Source organism: Arachis hypogaea, chromosome 2 (genome assembly GCF_003086295.3).
Source record: "Arachis hypogaea cultivar Tifrunner chromosome 2, arahy.Tifrunner.gnm2.J5K5, whole genome shotgun sequence".
NCBI lineage: Eukaryota > Viridiplantae > Streptophyta > Magnoliopsida > Fabales > Fabaceae > Arachis > Arachis hypogaea.
The window spans coordinates 55,263,025-55,282,127 of NC_092037.1; the positions used below are offsets into that span (position 1 = coordinate 55,263,025).

A 19,103-nucleotide genomic window follows, 5' to 3' on the forward strand; every position below is an offset into this window, starting at 1 on the left:
TTACAGAGAAATTTGGAAGCTCACTGGCATGAAAAAGCCAGTAAGAAATACTTTGGGCGTTAAACGCCCAAAAGAAGCACCCACTGGGCGTTCAACGCCAGTAAGGGTAGCCTTCTGGGCGTTAAACGCCAAGAAGAAGCATCTTCTGGACGTTAAACGCCAGAAAGATGCACCTTCTGGGCGTCTAACGCCAATCTGCTAGCATTCTGGGCGTTTAGAAAAACGCCCAGTGAAGAAGGACCTCCTGGCGTTCAACGCCAGGAAGAAGCATCACATGGGCGTTGAACACCCAGGAGAAGCAACATCTGGGCGTTAAACGCCCAAACCATGCACCATGTGGGCGTTTAACGCCAGGATGGTGGGAGGAGGTACAATTTCGTTTTTCTTTGCATTTTTTCAAAAATTTTATGTTTCAATTCATGATTTCTTGCATAAACATATTTTAAATTATCACTTTCAATTCCAAAAGTTTTTATCCTAATTTCTAAAATCCAATGATTGCAAATTTTTTAGATTTATCTTAACCCAAAAGCCAAATGGCTTTCCAATTCAAGCCATCAGTTTTTTAAATTTGTTTCCAACACATCTTTAACTCCTTTTAAAAATCCTCTTTAGAATTAAATTTCAAAATTATCTTTCAAATTATGATTCATATCTTTTCCTTTTTTAAAAATTATATCTTTTTCTGATCATATCCTTTAAATTATATCTTTTATCTTATCTTTTTCTTAAAAAAATTTTCGAAAATTACCCACCCCCCCTCCCTATATCTTGTGTTCGGCGCCCTCCTCATCATCACCATTCCACATTGCTCTCCTCTTATCCCTCTTCTTTCTTCTCTTTTGCTTGGGGACAAGCAAAGCTCTAAGTTTGGTGTGTTTTCCCGTGATCACAAAAACTATTGTGTCTCTTGATCATGGCTCCTAAAGGGAAACAAACCGCCCCAAGAGGAAAGAAAGAAAGCGTTCCAAAGCCACTTTGGAACCAAGGGAAGTTCTTAACTAAAGAACATTCAGACCATTACTACAAGATAATGAGTCACAGATCAGTGATCCCGGAAGTCAGATTTAATCTGAAAGAAGATGAATATCCGGAGATCCAAGAGCAAATTCGGAACAGGAATTGGAAAATTCTGGCCAATCCTGAAACGAAAGTGGGGAAGAACATGGTTCAGGAATTTTATGCTAATCTATGGCAGACAGAAAGGCAAAGAATCATTGGAGCTGCTATCTTCGACCATAAGACAGTGGTCAGAGGAAAAATCATTCATACCCATTCTGACAGGATCAGGGAGATATTCAAGATCCCTCAACTGAAAGATGACCCAGACTCCTTTAATAGGAGAATGATAAGGGTCAATAAAGGGCTGGATAAGGTTCTGGAGGACATATGCATCCCTGGAGCCAAATGGACTACCAGTACAACTGGCATCCCAGTTCAACTCAAAAGAGAAGACCTAAAACCAGAAGCCAGAGGCTGGCTGGATTTTATCTGTCGTTCCATCTTGCCCACCAGCAACCATTCTGAAGTTACCATCAAAAGAGCTGTCATGATTCACTGCATCATGTTGGGAAAAGAAGTGGAAGTCCATCAGCTGATTTCCTGTGAGCTATATAAAATAGCAAATAGGAATTCTAAGGACGCCAAATTGGCTTATCCAAGCCTGGTTTCTATGCTTTGCAAAGAGGCTGGAGTAAAGATGGGAATAACTGAATATATCCCAATTGAAAAGCCCATTACTGGAATATCAATGGTCAGGCAACAGCAACAAGAGGATCCTGTCAGAAGGAGAGCACAAGAAGCCCTCCCAGAACTGCCCCAATATGAATATTGGGAACAACTTGAGGCTTCTGTTTCCAGATTGCAAGAAGCTATGGATCAAATAAAGGAAGAACAGAATAATCAAGGTAGCATGATTTGCAAACTGCTCAAGGAACAAGAGGAGCAAGGGCGTGATCTAAGGGAGCTAAAGCGCCAAAAATTAATCCTTGAACCACACCCCAAAGAGTCAGAGGAGCATCCACTCCTCAAAACAACAGGTTGCTGAGTTCCAATTTCTCTGTTCCAACTTAGTAGAGATTATTCCTTTTAGAAATTAACCTTAGAAGATATTTAGTAGTAATTAGGATGTCTATTTTGATTTTATTTCCAATTAAGTTATAATTTATTTCTCTCATCATCATTAGGCATAAATAAAGTAGTAGATTTTCTTTTAGAATAAAGAAGTAATTTATGTTTTTCGAGTTCTTAATAAATAAAATTTTAATTAATTATATGTGGTGGCAATACTTTTTGTTCTCTGAATGAATGCTTGAACAGTGCATAATATGTACTTTGAATTTGATGGATATTGGCTCCTGAAAGGACAAAGAACACGAAAAATATTGTTGAGGATCTGAAAAATCATGAAATTGATTCTTGAAGCAAGAAAAAGCAGTTCAAAAAAAAAAAAAAAAGTGGCGAAAATTTTAGCAAAGATCCAAGGCTTTGAGCATGAATGGATAGGAGGGCCCAAGGAAATAAAATCCAGGCCTAAGCGGCTAAATCAAGCTGTCCCTAACCATGTGCTTGTGTCATGAAGGTCCAAGTGAAAAGCTTGAGACTGAATGGTTAAAGTCGTGATCCAAAGCTAAAGAGTGTGCTTAAGAGCTCTGGACACCACTAACTGGGGACTTTAGCAAAGCTGAGTCACAATCTGAAAAGGTTCACCCAGTTATGTGTCTGTGGCATTTGTGTATCCGGTGGTAATACTGGAAGACAAAGTGCTTAGGGCCACAGCCAAGACTCATAAAATGACTGTGTTCAAGAATCAACATACTACACTAGGAGAATCAACAATACTATCTGAATTCTGAGTTCCTAAGGATGCCAATCATTCTGAAAATTTAAAGATACAGGGAGATGCCAAAACTGTTCAGAGACAAAAAGCTACAAGCCCCGCTCATCTAATAAGAATCTGAGCCTCATTTAGAACTCGAGAATATTATTATTTCTTTATCTCTATTAGAACCTATTTTATTCATCTAGTTGCTTGAGGACAAGCAACAGTTTAAGTTTGGTGTTGTGATGAGCGGATATTTTATACGCTTTTTGGGGGTAATTTCATGTAGATTTTAGCATGTTTCAGTTAGTTTTTAGTAAAATAATATTAGTTTTTAGGCAAAAATCATATTTCTGGACTTTACTATGAGTTTGTGTGTTTTTTTGTGATTTCAGGTATTTTCTGACTGAAATTGAGGGAGCTGAGCAAAAATCTGACTTAGGCTGAAAAAGGACTGCTGATGCTGTTGGATCCTGACCTCCCTGCACTCAAAATGGATTTTCTGGAGCTACAGGAGTCCAATTGGCGCGCTCTCAACGGCGTTGGAAAGTAGACATCCAGGGCTTTCCAGCAATATATAATAGTCCATACTTTGAGCGAGGATAGACGACGTAACTTGGCGTTAAACGCCAAGTTCATGCTGCTGTCTGGAGTTAAACGCCAGAAAAACGTCATTATCCGGAGTTGAACGCCCAAAACACGTCATAACTCAAAGTTTGACGCCAAGAAAGGCCTTTGCACGTGGAAAGCTTTAGTCTCAGCCCCAGCACACACCAAGTGGGCCCCAGAAGCGGATTTCTGCACCAATTATCTTAGTGTATTCATTTTCTGTAAACCTAGGTTACTAGTTTACTATTTAAACAATTTTTACAGACATATCCTGTACCTCATGACATTTTCAGATCTGAATTACATACTCTTTGACGGCATGAGTCTCTAAACCCCATTGTTGGGGGTGAGGAGCTCTGCAGCGTCTCGATGATTTAATACAATTCCTTTGTTTTCCATTCAAACACGCTTGTTCTTATCTAAGATGTTTATTCGCGCTTAACTGTGGAGAAAGTGATGATCCGTGACACTCATCACCTTCCTCAACCCATGAACGTGTGCCTGACAACCACCTCCGTTCTACATCAGATTGAATGAATATCTCTTAGATTTCCCAACAGAATCTTCGTGGTATAAGGCGGATTGATGGCAGCATTCATGAGAATCCGGAAAGTCTAAACCTTGTCTGTGGTATTCCGAGTAGGATTCCGGGATTGAATGACTGTGACGTGCTTCAAACTTTAACCTGCTGGGCGTTAGTGACAGACGCAAAAGAGTGATTCTATTCCAGTAGGAGCGGGAACCAACCGGTGATTAGCCGTACTGTGACAGAGTGCGTGCATAGTTTTCACTGCGAGGATGGGAAGTAGCCATTGACAACGGTGACACCCTACATAGAGCTTGCCATGGAAGGAACCTGCGTGTGAGAAGAATATCTCAAGGAAGAGTTGAAATCAGAGGACAAAGCATCTCCAAAACTCCAACATATTTCCCAGTGCTGCATATCAAAGTAACATTGTTCCCTCTTTTATCAAATTCCAGTAATTTCACTTTTAATCCAAATTAATCCTTGTTGACATCCTAACTAAGATCAATAAAGTAAATATTGATTGCTTCAAACCAATAATCTCTGTGGATTCGACCCTTACTCACGTAAGGTATTACTTGGACGACCCAGTACACTTGCTGGTCAGTTGAACGGAATTGTGCCCACTCATACCAAAAATCCTAAGTTCCACAATCCTACAATAAATATATTAATACTATATTGATGTGATCACAATTTCGTCCACCAGTAGCATTTTGGGCGTTAAACGCCAGAATGGATACCATTCTGGGCGTTTAACGCCAGGATGGCTAGAGGGGAAGATTTTGTTTTCAAATCAAATTTTTTTTCAGTTTTCAAAATCTTTTCAAAATCAAATCTTTTTCAAATCAATTTTTCAATCAAATCTTTTTCAAAATTAACTTCTTTCCTTTTTCAAGGATACTTACTATCAATTAATGATTTGATTCAACATTTCAAGTATGTTGCCTTTTCTGTTGAGAAAGGTTTAATGTTTGAATCATATCTTTTCTTGTTAGTCAAGTTTTTAATTTTCAAATCAAATCTTTTTAAAATGTTTTTCAAATCATATCTTCTCAATCACATTTTTAAAAAAAAAAAAAAACAATCATATCTTCTTAACCACATCTTTTTCAAAATAGTTTTCAATCAAATCTTTTTGATTTCTAATTTCAAAATCTTTTTCAAAAATCACTTGATTTCTTTTCCATTTTCATTTTCGAAAATTAAGTAATGTTTTTCAAAAATGTTTTCAAAATTTTTCACTTAATTTTCGAAAATGACTTCCCTCCTTCTCACATCCTTCTATTTATGGACTAACACTATCCTTTAATGCAAAATTCGAACTCCATTCTCTCTGATAAGTTCGAATTTTCCACTTCTGTCTTCTACTCTTCTTTTCCTCTGATACCTAAAGGAATCTCTATACTGTGACATAGAGGATTCCACATTTTCTTGTTCTCTTCTCTTTCTTATGAGCAGGAGCAAAGACAAAGGCATTCTTGTTGAGGCTGATCCTGAACCTGAAAGGACCTTGAAGAGAAAGCTAAGAGAAGCCAAAGCACAACTCTCTTTAGAGCACCTGACCAAATTCTTCAAGGAAGAAGAACAAATGGCAGCCGAAAACAACAACAATGCCAACAATGCAAGGAAGGTGCTGGGTGACTTTACTGCACCTACTCGCGACTTCTATGGGAGAAGCATCTCTATCCCTGCCATTGGAGCAAACAACTTTGAGCTTAAGCCTCAATTAGTTTCTCTAATGCAACAGAATTGCAAGTTCCATGGACTTCCACTGGAAGATCCTCATCAGTTTTTAGCTGAGTTCTTGCAAATTTGTGACACAGTCAAGACTAATGGCGTTGACCCTGAGGTCTACAGACTGATGCTATTCCCTTTTGCTGTAAGAGACAGAGCTAGAACATGGTTGGATTCTCAACCTAAAGAAAGCCTGGACTCTTGGGAAAAGCTAGTCAATGCCTTCTTGGCAAAGTTCTTTCCACCTCAAAAATTGAGTAAGCTTAGAGTGGAAGTCCAAACCTTCAGACAGAAGGAAGGAGAATCCCTCTATGAAGCATGGGAAAGATACAAACAATTAATCAGAAAGTGTCCCTCTGACATGCTTTCTGAATGGAGCATCATAGGTATTTTCTATGATGGTCTCTCTGAACTGTCCAAGATGTCCTTGGATAGCTCTTCTGGAGGATCTCTTCATCTGAAGAAGACGCCTACTGAAGCTCAAGAACTGATTGAAATGGTTGCAAATAACCAATTCATGTACACTTCTGAAAGAAATCCTGTGAACAATGGGACTAGTCAGAAGAAAGGAGTTCTTGAGATTGACACTCTGAATGCCATATTGGCTCAGAATAAAATATTGACCCAACAAGTCAATATGATTTCTCAAAGTCTGTTTGGAATGCAAAATGCACCAAGCAGTACTAAGGAGGCTTCATCTGAGGAAGAAGCTTATGATCCTGAGAACCCTTCAATAGAAGAGGTGAATTACATGGGAGAACCCTATGGAAACACCTACAATCCTTCATGGAGGAATCATCCAAATCTTTCATGGAAGGATCAACAGAGACCTCAACAAGGTTTCAATAACAATAATGGTGGAAGAAACAGGTTTAACAATAGCAAGCCTTTTCCATCATCTTCTCAGCAACAGACAGAGAGCTCTAAGCAGAATACCTCTGACTTAGCAACAATGGTCTCTGATCTAATCAAAACCACACAAAGTTTCATGACTGAAACCAGATCCTCCATTAGAAATTTGGAAGGACAAGTGGGTCAGCTGAGCAAGAAAATTACTGAACTCCCTCCAAGCACTCTCCCAAGCAATATTGAAGAAAATCCAAAAGGAGAGTGCAAAGCCATCAACTTGGCCGAATCCTGGGAGGAAGGAGAGGCAGTGAACGCCACTGAGGAAGGCCTCACTGGACGTCCACTGACCTCCAATGAGTTCCCCAATGAGGAACCATGGGAATCTGAGGCTCAAAATGAGACCATAGAGATTCCATTGGACTTACTTCTGCCATTCATGAGCTCTGATGAGTATTCTTCCTCTGAAGAAGATGAGTATGTCACTGAAGAGCAAGTTGCTAAATACCTTGGAGCAATCATGAAGTTAAATGACAAGTTATTTGGAAATGAGACTTGGGAGGATGAACCCCCTTTGCTCACCAAAGAACTGGGTGACTTGTCTAGGCAGAAACTGCCTCAAAAGAGGCAGGATCCTGGGAAGTTTTCTATACCTTGTACCATAGGCACCATGACCTTCAAGAAGGCCTTGTGTGACTTAGGGTCAAGTGTAAACCTCATGCCCCTCTCTGTAATGGAGAAAATAGGGATCTTTGAGGTGCAAGCTGCAAAAATCTCACTAGAGATGGCAGACAACTCAAGAAAACAAGCCTATGGACTTGTAGAGGATGTTCTAGTTAAAGTTGAAGACCATTACATCCCTACTGATTTCATAGTCCTAGAGACTGGGAAGAGCATGGATGAATCCATCATCCTTGGGAGACCCTTCCTAGCCACAGCAAAGGCTGTGATTGATGTTGATAGAGGAGAGTTGATCATTCAAGTGAATGAAGAATCCTTGGTGTTTAAGGCCCAAGGATATCCCTCTGTCATCATGGAGAGGAAGCATGAAGAGCTTCTCTCCAAACAGAGCCAAACAGAGCCCCCACAGTCAAACTCTAAGTTTGGTGTTGGGAGGCCACAGCCAAACTCTAAGTTTGGTGTTGAACCCCCACATTCAATCTCTAAGTTTGGTGTTGGGAAGTTCCAACACGGTTCTGAGCATTTCTGAGGCTCCATGAGAGTCCTCTGTCAAGCTAGTGACAATAAAGAAGCGCTTGTTGGGAGGCAACCCAATGTTTTATAATTAACTATTTTCTTTTGTTATTTTATCTTTTTGTAGGTTGATGATCATAAGAAGTCACAAAAACAATGAAAAAAGCAAAAACAGAATGAAAAACAGGAAGAAAAACAGCACACCCTGGAGGAAGATGCTGCTGGCGTTTAAACGCCAGTAAGCCTAGCAGTTGGGCGTTTAACGCCCAGTCTGGCACCATTCTGGGCGTTTAACGCCAGAAAGGGGCACCAGACTGGCGTTAAACGCCAGGAAAGGGCAAGAACCTGGCGTTAAACGCCAGGAATGGGCACCAGCCCGGCGTTTAACGCCAGAAATGACTCAAAACGTGGATTTTGATGCCATTTGGTGCAAGGATGCCTTTTCCTTGACACCACAGGATCTGTGGACCCCACAGGACCCTACCATCACTCTCTCTCTTCTTCCCCCATTCACCAATCACCTCAACACCTCTTCCCCAAAAACCCTTCACCTATCAAATCCCATCTTTCTCTTCACCACTCACATCCATCCTTCATAAATCCCCACCAACCTCACCCTTCAAATTCAAACCACTTTCCCTCCCAAACCCACCCATAATGGCCGAACCATTACCCCCCTCTCTCCTATATATACCCTTCTTCAACCCTTCATTTTCACACAACCTACACACCACTTCTCCCCCTCTTTGGCCGAACACACCACCATCTCCCCCTTCCTCATTTCTTCTTCTTCTACTCTCTTCTTTCTTCTTTTGCTCGAGGACAAGCAAACATTTTAAGTTTGGTGTGGTAAAAGCGTTGCTTTTTCATTTTTCCATAACCATTATGGCATCCAAGGCCGGAGAAACCTCTAGAAAGAGGAAAGGGAAGGCAAAAGCTTCCACCTCCGAGTCATGGGAGATGGATAGATTCATCTCAAGGGTGCATCAAGACCACTTCTATGAAGTTGTGGCCTTGAAGAAGGTGATCCCCGAGGTCCCCTTTTCACTCAAAAAGGGTGAATATCCGGAGATCCGACATGAGATCCGAAGAAGAGGTTGGGAAGTTCTTACCAACCCCATTCAACAAGTCGGAATCTTGATGGTTCAAGAGTTCTATGCCAATGCATGGATCACCAAGAACCATGACCAAAGTGTGAACCCGAATCCAAAGAATTATCTTACTATGGTTCGGGGGAAATACTTGGATTTTAGTCCGGAGAGTGTGAGGGTGGCGTTCAACTTGCCTATGATGCAAGGAGATAAACATCCTTACACAAGAAGGGTCAACTTTGATCAAAGGTTGGACCAAGTCCTCACAGTCATATGTGAAGAGGGCGCACAATGGAAGCAAGATTCAAGGGGAAAGCCGGTTCAATTGAGAAGGCATGACCTCAAGCCCGTGGCTAGAGGATGGTTAGAGTTCATACAACGCTCAATCATTCCCACTAGCAACCGGTCCGAAGTTACCATAGACTGGGCTATCATGATCCATAGCATCATGATTGGAGAAGAAATAGAGGTTCATGAGGTTATAGCCCAAGAATTCTATAAGGTGGCGGACAAGTCCTCTACCTTGGCAAGGTTAGCCTTTCCTCATCCCATTTGTCACCTTTGTTATTCAGTTGGAGTTGACATAGAGGGAGACACCCCCATTGAGGAGGACAAGCCCATCACTAAGAAGAGGATGGAGCACACAAGAGATCCCACTCATCATGAAATCCCTGAGATTCCTCAAGGGATGCACTTCCCTCCACAAAACTATTGGGAGCAACTAAACACTTCCCTAGGAGAATTGAGTTCCAACATGGGACAACTAAGGGTGGAGCACCAAGAACACTCCATCATCCTTCATGAGATTAGAGAAGATCAAAGAATCATGATGGAGGAGCAACAAAGACAAGGAAGAGACATTGAGGAGCTCAAGCACTCCATAGGATCTTCAAGAGCAAGAAAGAGCCGCCATCACTAAGGTGGACCCGTTCTTTGATTTCCTTGTTATTTGTTCTTCTGTTTTTCGAATTTTTAGTGCTTATGTTTATCCATGTTTGTGTCTTGTGATCATTAGTGTCTTAGTGTCTATGCCTTAAAGTTATGAATGTCCTATGAATCCATCACCTTTCTTAAATAAAAATGTGCTTAATTGATAAAAGAAAGAATTGCATGAATTTTGAATTTTATAACAGTTTAATTATTTTGATGTGGTGGCAATACTTTTGTTCTCTGAATGTATGCTTAAACAGTGCATATGTATCTTGAATTTGTGGTTCATGAATGTTGGCTCTTGAAAGAATTTCTGGAGCTACAGAAGCCCAATTGGCGCGCTCTCAACGGCGTTGGAAAGTAGACATCCTGGGCTTTCCAGAAATATATGATAGTCCATACTTTGCTCAAGATTTGATGGCCCAAACCGGTGTTCAAAGTCACCTCAAGAAATCCCAGCGTTAAACGCTGGAACTGGCACCCAAATGGGAGTTAAATGCCCAAACTGGCACCAAAGCTGGCGTTTAACTCCAAGAAGAGTCTCTGCACGAAATTTGCTTCATTGCTCAGCCCAAGCACACACCAAGTGGGCCCGGAAGAGGATTTTTATGTCATTTACTCATTTATGTACACCTTAGGTTACTAGTTCTTATAAGTAGGACCTTTTACTATTGTATTAAGAGACTTTGGTAGCTATCTTCATTTTTATGCTATCTTAGATCATTGGGAGGCTGGCCATTCGGCCATGCCTAGACCTTATGCTTATGTATTTTCAATGGTGGAGCTTCTACACACCATAGATTAAGGTGTGGAGCTCTGCTGTACCTCGAGTATTAATGCAATTACTATTGTTCTTCCATTCAATTCCACTTGTTCTTTATCCAAGATATCACTTGTTCTTCAACTTGATGAATGTGATGATCCGTGACACTCATCATCATTCTCACCCATGAACAAGGTGACTGACAACCATTCTTGTTCTACAAGCGTTCAAGGCTCTAGTGAATATCTCTTGGATTCCTGATTGCACGATGCATGGTTGATCGCCTGACAACCGAGTGCTCGCCTGACAAACGAGCCAACCATTCCGTGAGATCAGAGTCTTCGTGGTATAGGCGAGAACTGATGGCAGCATTCAAGAGAATCCGGAAGGTCTAACCTTGTCTGTGGTATTCTGAGTAGGATTCAATGACTGAATGACTGTGACGTGCTTCAAACTCCTGAGGGCGGGGCGTTAGTGACAGACGCAAAAGAATCACTGGATTCTATTCCGGCCTGATTGAGAACTGACAGATGAATTCCGCTATGCTGTGACAGAGCATATGCAATCGCTTTCACTGAGAGGATGGGAGGTAGCCACTGACAACGGTGAAACCCTTGCTTAAGCTTGCCATGGAAAGGAGTAAGAAGGATTGGATGAAGACTGTAGGAAAGCAGAGAGACGGAAGGGAAGGCATCTTCATGCGCTTATCTGAAGTTCCTACCAATGAATTACATAAGTATCTCTATCTTTACCTTTGTGTTATTTTCGTTCATCACCATTACTATTTGAGTTTGCCTGACTAAGATTTACAAGATGACCATAGCTTGCTTCAATGCTAACAATCTCCGTGGGATCGACCCTTACTCGCGTAAGGTTTATTACTTGGACGACCCAGTGCACTTGCTGGTTAGTTGTGCGAAGTTGTGTAATGCCATGGTATTGAGCTACCACGTTTTTGGAGCCATTACCGGGGATTATGAGAGTTGTGAAAAAGTATTGTTCACAATTTCGCGCACCAGACTACAAGTTGTGAATCTCCAAAAATTTTCATATTTTTAACTCCTCTTTCTAATAATAATTCCAGTCCCATTATTAATGCTTCATACTCTGCCTCATTGTTGGAACAAGAATAATTCAATTCAAAGAGGAATTTACTTGGCTCGCCGCTTGGAGAAATAATTAAAATTTCTATACCAACACTACCGTTATGGCATGAACCGTTAAAATATAATTTCCAATGCACCAAACCAACGAAACCCAGTAAACTCTCATCAATGTCAATAGATGGTCAACCAGGAAATCAGCTAGAACCATACCCTTAACGGCTCTTGCAGGAACAAAATGTAAAGAAAATTACATTAAGGCCCACATCCATTTTCCTAATCTACCATGCAATATTGGAAAAGACAACATATATTTTAGAACATCAAACTTAGAAATTACATAAACATTCCTAGGAATCAAATAGTACTTAAGTTTTAAACAAGAAAAATATAAAGCTAAACAAAGTTTCTCAATTGGAGAATAACGGCTCTCCACATCATTTAGCACACGACTTAGGTAATAAATCACTCTTTCGTCGCCATTCTCATCTTCTTAAGCCAGCATTCCACCAATTGTTACTTTAGAAGCTGACACGTAAAGTTTTAGAGGTGCTCCGTGCCTTGGAGGTGTCATAATAGGAGGATTAGTCAAATACTGCTTGATGTTGTCAAAAGCTTCTTGGTGCTCTTTTTCCATTGGAACTCTTCCTCTTTTTTCAACTTTATTAGAGGCGCAAAAACCTTGGTTTTTCCTGGCAGATTGGAATGAACCTTCTGAGGTAATTGATCTACTGTAGACTCATTTTCTTTTCCAACCTCTTGGAAGCTCTACTTGTTGGACACATTCAGGAAAAGCGGACACGAAATATGGCCTATTTAAGCAACCAACATTAAATCCCAAACGGTTTAACACTTGTTCGACATTTCTAGCTAGATTATAATGCCCCCCTAAGTTGTTTTGCCTAAGTCTTTCCAACATAACGTCAGCATCTTGACCATGTCTAGGCATATGAACATCATAATTAGGAATTGCTCCACCGTTCTGGTTGACATTATCAAATCTTAAACCCTGGTTGTCATTTTCTTCTAAATTTACCACAGTAGCAATCCTATTAACTTGCCTATTTAATTGTTCAATTCTAGTGTTTGTATTTTCTAAAAGAGGATTTAAAATTGTCACCATTTGATGAGTTAACATGTTTACTAGATCATAGTGGCTTTCATCCATCTGTTGCCTAATATTTGCTAAAGATCCCACGGTTTGACTAAGTTGATTAACAGGCATTGCTCTTGACATGTCAGGAAACACAGGTCTGGAATTTTCTACCCTAGTGACAGTCGATGCAGTAGAATTAGATGCACTGTTATTTCCTGTATTAATAGCATGTGTAAAATTTTGTTGTGATATGTCTGAACCTGACACCCCAGAAACAGGTACATTTGACATGCCATATGGATTTTGATAAAGAGGATTTTGAAAAGTTGAGTAGAGAGGCACAGGTAATCCTTGTGTCACTATGAGGTGGACATACCCCGGTAGCAAGCCATATGGCAGCCACCCCACGATATTTATGTGAGTTGCATTTAACCCTGTATGGGTATGGCCAACGCCATCATGCCTCACTAACAGCAAGGTAGGCTCTGTGTTTGAAATCATAGGAGAATTTTCGGATTCATTTCCTCTAGTCTCATCATTGGAAGTAGAAGAAGATGTTGCAAAAGTATTTGACATGTCAACTGATGCTGATTTCTTTGCCTCTGGACGCACGAACTTACCACTGCGCAATCACATGCAAGTTCAAAACTCCTAGTTTTCCTTTTGACAATTACAATCTATTGACAAGGTCCCACCGGGCGTGCCAATTTGTTTTACTTAAATTTTGTTTATGTTTAAAAAAACGTGGGTATCTCAATGTCGCAATTGTAACGTCAAATAAAATTAAAAGGAATAAAAGAAACAAATAAATACATAAATGCAAGGTGCCGGTGGCGAAGTAAATTGCAGAAATTGAAACAAATAGGAAATTAAAAAGAAGATGAAGGAAGAAATATGAACATAAAAGAGAAGAAGACGTAAAAGTAGAGGAATTTTATTAATAAAAACAGGGAAAAAGTAAAGTAAAAGTGTTTGAGTTCAGAAGAATTACTTAAAATTCTTTATTTTACTCTGTGATGCCAAGGGGCTGAGAGTGTTTTAGATTTTTAAATGTTTTCTAAGAAGAACTGAACTGCTTACAATGTGTTCCTAAAACTTTATTTATAGACTAACTTAATGTCAGCTGACAATTACTATTTGTATATCTGTTGGGAAAAATTTAGATTGGTCCGTAATTATTTTCACACCTCTTATAAATTTTAAAAATCAAATAGATAACTGATGTCAAATGATCTAATTTAATTTAAAATAAATATAAATATTATATACAGAGACATTACCATGTAACTAACTTTTTTTTTTATAATTTTCTTATAAAAATTATATTTTATCTAACAAATATTTAATAAATCTCTCCGAAATTTGAATCAAGTTAAACATTGTTTGCATAAACACAAATCCCATTCGCACAAAACACCAATCCGATCCTTCCTTTAAGCTTGGGCTTCTCCTCTGTAAGACACTCTCTCTCTCTCTCTCTCTCTCTCTCTCTCTCTCTCTCTCTCAGATTCAAGTTGAAAACAGGGCGAAACTCGCATTGAAAATGTGACTTCACCGTCACTTCTGCTTTGTCGCCGCTCGCTAGCACGAGCTCCCTCCGTCGCTGCTCGCTAGCACAACCTTCCTCCACCGCTGCTCGTTCGCACGAGCTCCCTCCGCCGCCGCTCGCTCGCGCGAGCTCCCTCCTCTGCTGCTCACGTTGCACGCGCTCTCTCTATCGCCGTTCACATCGCACGAGCTTCCTCTGCCGCCTCTCAACTTCTGTCTCTCTCCGTCTCTCGCCATCCATCCTTGCCATTCACAACTGAGTCATCGTGTCACCAGATCTGAAACTTACATGTACGTCTTTATCTATTTTAGATTCTGGAATTGCTATTGATCTATATTTTTTTGTTGAATTCAATTGGTCATACGTTATTGTTGCATCTAAAACTTGATTTGTTCCACTTTCGTTTTATGGTTTAGATTTTTGCTCTTGAATCTTCTTCAAGGTTCGAATTTCGTTTTGAAAGTAGCTCCAATAATTGTTATGGCTAAAAGTTTGCGTTGAACATAATGTATTGTGCCTTCTGCAGTTCTGCTTCTGAAGTAAGATGGAGAGCTTACGATAGTCTTAAATTGGAAAAAGGAATAGCAAGATTTGTTGTTTGAATTTTGCATTTGAAGGAACTATAAATACCAGTTCATGAAATGCAATGTGCTAAGTACATAGATTGAAATTACTCTGTGATTGATTAGAATGAGATTTTTAGAAGAGAGATGTGTACTAAATAAAATAGTATCACTTAAAGAAATAAATTTGTTACGCTGAAAATTTATTGCCTAGCTGTAATGTTTGAGAAACACTAGTATGGTTTACAATATATATTTGAAGAACACTTCCAATCTGGAAAAAGGTTGTAACTCTCATCTAGTGCAATTTAATTCTAGATTCATGTTTGTTCTGTAATATATTCCTCTTAGTTGCTTTCAGGCTGTAATTGGTGATTATTTAGGTCAACATGAAGAGTTTCCCCTTGCTGTCATGCATGCTTATATTGTCAAAGAAGAGATTAGAATACAGAGATCTATGATTCTATTGTAATATATTTAGCTAGAAGAGATCTATGATTCTATTTTCAAAGAAGAGATTAAAATGAAAGATGACACAACATTCGTTGGTAAAAGCAGCAGACAAAAGCCAGAAGGTGAAGAAGGGCACCTTGTCAGTATTCTTAATTTGGCACTGCCTAGAAGAAAGTTATCAGAAGATGCCAAGTCTGAAAGTGAGGCCATCATTAAGAAAACACAATCTATACTAAGGAATAAGGAGGTGAAAAGAGGGGTTTTCTACACTGCCCAATAGATTGAGCTTGTAAGGCCCATGGTAGAAGCTTTTGGGCGACCGTTGCTTGCTACCTTCTCTGTAACAACAGAGGAAGGTGAGAATAAGCCCCGCGTTTTCTGCATTCCCCTCTGTTGCAAAATATTTGTAGCAAGAAGCGATGAGAGTAGTGAATTTAGGTGACTTTTTAATTTAGAACCGAAACTGATGATTGACTTTGGCTATAGCTGTGAGGAGTATTTAATTTGAAAGATTTCATGTACCTTGATTGAATACTTGTACTTGTTTATTTGTTGGTTTAGGCATAGCTTTAACCGAGGGCGAATATTAGTAGGAAGATTGCTTGCTAATGTTGTGCCTAGTCTGGTGTTGGTTATAGGTGCTGATGAGATCAACAACAATGTTTTAGTAATTTGTTCCCAATTTAATATTTAGCTTCTTGAAAGGTGACATGATATTTTCAGAGTAGACCAAGAATAGATAGATAACGTGATCGAGTAGACCAAGGCTTAATAAGAATTCAATGAACCATTAAGATATGCTTTTAGCCATTTCTACTTCTTATGTTTCTAGAGCGCATTATTATGGATTCATGGTTCTCCCTATTTGGCAAATCGAAGAGCACCTTAGGCAACATAATGCTCTAATATACGGTTGTACATGTTTTCAGTTATTCTGATATTCCATAGAAGAATTTGTATTATATAATGTAAACATGACTTCTTATTCTCTCTTTTCCCCAATAAACTTGAGCTCTTATTCAAAATTTTCTTATGTTATTCTTGTAACCAGTTGAGCTGGAGAAGCAATCATTTTGTGAGCTTAAAGTTGTGAATAACACAGAGAACTATGTTGCTTTCAAGGTACTTTCTTAAACTACATATTTTGATATATTTATTTATCTCTGTAACAATGGAGGTTTGATATTTTTCTGCATTTCCCTCTGTTTTCTTTTTCTTTATTTTGACATACTAGGAAATTATCATATACTATCTTTCAACTATATTTTGGGACAGTTGACTATGTTCTTTTTTGGGTCACTTCTACCGTCATTTAACTTGCTGCCACATTTAAAGTCAATGTAAGTTTTAGATTTTGCATTGTATTTCATCTTATATATTAAGATGTTACTTCAAAATTCTAATCACTCTAAGTATGTTTGGGCATACTCCATTATCTTGTATTCTATTATTATTTTGTACATATTATGGCTGCAATGATTGCATGAACCATAAGCTTGAATATTCCAATAAATACAGAGTAAGAAGTATCTTCCTAAACAGGAAAAAAAGAGTAGTTTTGAGACAAAGGAAATAAAATTTAGTTTGCATACCATTTATGTTTTCCATGATAACATAACATCATGACAGAGGATCTTTGATATTTTATAGATGTAGACTATTTTAAGCTGAGGATTGTACACAGTTACCAGTCAAATTCTTTTCCATGGCAAGCCAGTTACAAAAGTAAGCAAGGTTTGCATATTTAGCCATGAAGCACGCATATACAAAGGTACAGTTAAGAGTTTCAGAATAAAATATCAATAATTTTGCTCACCTTGAATTGAAGAGCAATTTTCTGATCTAGCCTTTGCATAACGATTAATAGCTTTTGCATGCTTTCAGTAAGGTCCTCATCATTCATATTAGTTGCTGCAAGAGTCTTCAAGTACATAGCAATACTTTATGTGAACCATTACACTCCCAAGTGATTTTTACTAATGTTTTATCTAATTTGTTGATGAACAGATTGGAATAGGGCTTATGGTATGCCAGTAATTTAGTGGAATCAATGAAATTTGTTTCTATCTCAGAAGTATTTTTGAGCTAGCAGGTAGTTTCACTCCGAGTCTCTAATACTTAATATTACTTTGCATAATTGAAAGCATCATTGGAATGTTGAATAAGCTTCTTGAAGCAAAGAAGCACTAAGACTTTTGTTTTGTTTGAATAATGTCTGAATTTCATTATGTCATGGGATTTTCTGCGTTTGTTGGAACAGTAATATATGCCTTGCCTTCAGGTTCCTACCTTTAACTTATTCACAATTCTTAGAAAATAATTTTTTTTCTCTCAATAAACTAACTCATCAATTGATTTTGTTTTTTGCAGATTGTGATCACTGGCCTTGATGCAGCTCTGATAGATAAAGCTGGCGGGAAGCCCCTATTACTGGTTAATTCAAAGCAGAGAACAACTCACCTTCAAATTTTGTTGGTTTCCTTATCAAAACTCTTTTCTTGTTTAACATTCTAGTGTCTTGTTTTCTTTTTGATCTTTGGAACCGGATTAGTATCATTAGTGAGACTATATGTAGAATGACTTGTTTTCTTAGATCTACGCACTTCTACACCCCTACACATAACTAATGATAAAGCTGCTCTGAGTTCTCAGTGTACTAGCTAAGTTCCCTTTTTTACTTTTTTTTTTATGCTGTTATTTTTTGTTACTGTTTGATATGGGGTAGGTTGGTTGTAAGGGGATGGTTTTATTGAATGGCTTGTGTTTTTCTTCATGATAAATGTTGATATGATATTAATGCTAAGATTTGGTTGGCATCTTTCTAGAGCATGTGTAGAAATAAAGCCTGTTCTTTATGTTGACGATGGCACAGATATAGCTTGTGGACAAAGTCATGACCGATAATGGAAAAACCTACATGCTCTACATTAGTTAAGATCTTTTTTTAGTTAGATGAATTTCAGTTTTCAACTATAGTTGCTTCGTTTTGTGACACAGCTTGTGCATTTTCTTTTTTTGTGCATTTTTCCATTAAAATATGGCCAGAGATACACACCTTCACGCTGGAGCCAAGCGCTCTATCTTTCATAGTGACATAAAACCTAGTAACATTCTTTTGGATAGCAATATGGTGCCTAAGCCCTCAGACTTTGGGCTTTCATTGCAGGGACCACTATCTACTTCCAAGCTAAAACCAATTGAAGTAGACTATGTTGCAGGTAATTGATTTATTCATTCAATTTTATAAGCTTACTTTAAAGAATGTAATTAAATAATTCAAATAATAGTCTCACTTGTAGGTACATTTAGATACTAAGCACGAGTGTTATCTATTACAAGAAAGTTAGAGCGTCAAATAGTTTCGTTGTTGTTCCACTATTATCGTTATTGTCGCCACCTTCAATCTCTTCGGATGAGGACTATGATGATGATGGGGATGAAGATGACACTGAGGATTATAGCTAATAAATTTAGTATGGTTGAATAATACACTGATTTTATATTTTGAATTATAGTTGATGTATTAATACACTTTATTGATGTATGGTTGTTACTTATTATAGTTGATGTATCAATATACTTTATTTATATTTTGAATTATATTGACTTGTTTATTTATAGTACTTTTTTTTTAGTTTGATAATACGATGAACTTATTAAAATTTATATTTATTTTGTATGAAATCAGATTTATCTTACAATGAAAAAATCTAAAAAAAAATTCTCTTTTACCTTATTGATGGATTTACAGACGAATTTTTTATCTGTATTCAGAGTTAAAAATGCTTTCTCATGTTCCAACTATTGATGGAAAATCTGTCA

The 19,103-nt window shown here is 38.4% G+C and overlaps 1 long non-coding RNA gene and 1 other non-coding gene across 15 annotated transcripts; one reads left to right on the plus strand and one right to left on the minus strand.

Annotated features, from left to right (window-relative positions):
• Positions 1-5,952: 5,952 nt before the first annotated feature.
• Positions 5,953-6,060, minus strand: LOC112763466 (small nucleolar RNA R71). Its single transcript, XR_003182882.1, has one exon. It is a non-coding gene; the product is annotated as a small nucleolar RNA R71 (small nucleolar RNA).
• Positions 6,061-14,080: 8,020 nt separating this feature from the next.
• On the plus strand, positions 14,081-18,881 carry LOC112744516 (uncharacterized). 14 transcript variants are annotated; one of them, XR_011872826.1, is made up of 11 exons: positions 14,081-14,170; positions 14,241-14,555; positions 15,190-15,637; positions 16,333-16,403; positions 16,516-16,621; positions 16,932-17,052; positions 17,289-17,373; positions 17,652-17,752; positions 18,154-18,211; positions 18,327-18,499; positions 18,581-18,881. It is a non-coding gene; the product is annotated as an uncharacterized lncRNA (long non-coding RNA). The 14 variants fall into 14 exon arrangements; XR_011872829.1 differs by having other exon boundaries at positions 14,086-14,170; positions 15,387-15,637; XR_011872834.1 differs by lacking the exon at positions 15,190-15,637 and adding an exon at positions 17,542-17,562 and having other exon boundaries at positions 14,086-14,170; positions 18,107-18,211.
• The last annotated feature ends 222 nt before the right edge of the window (positions 18,882-19,103 follow it).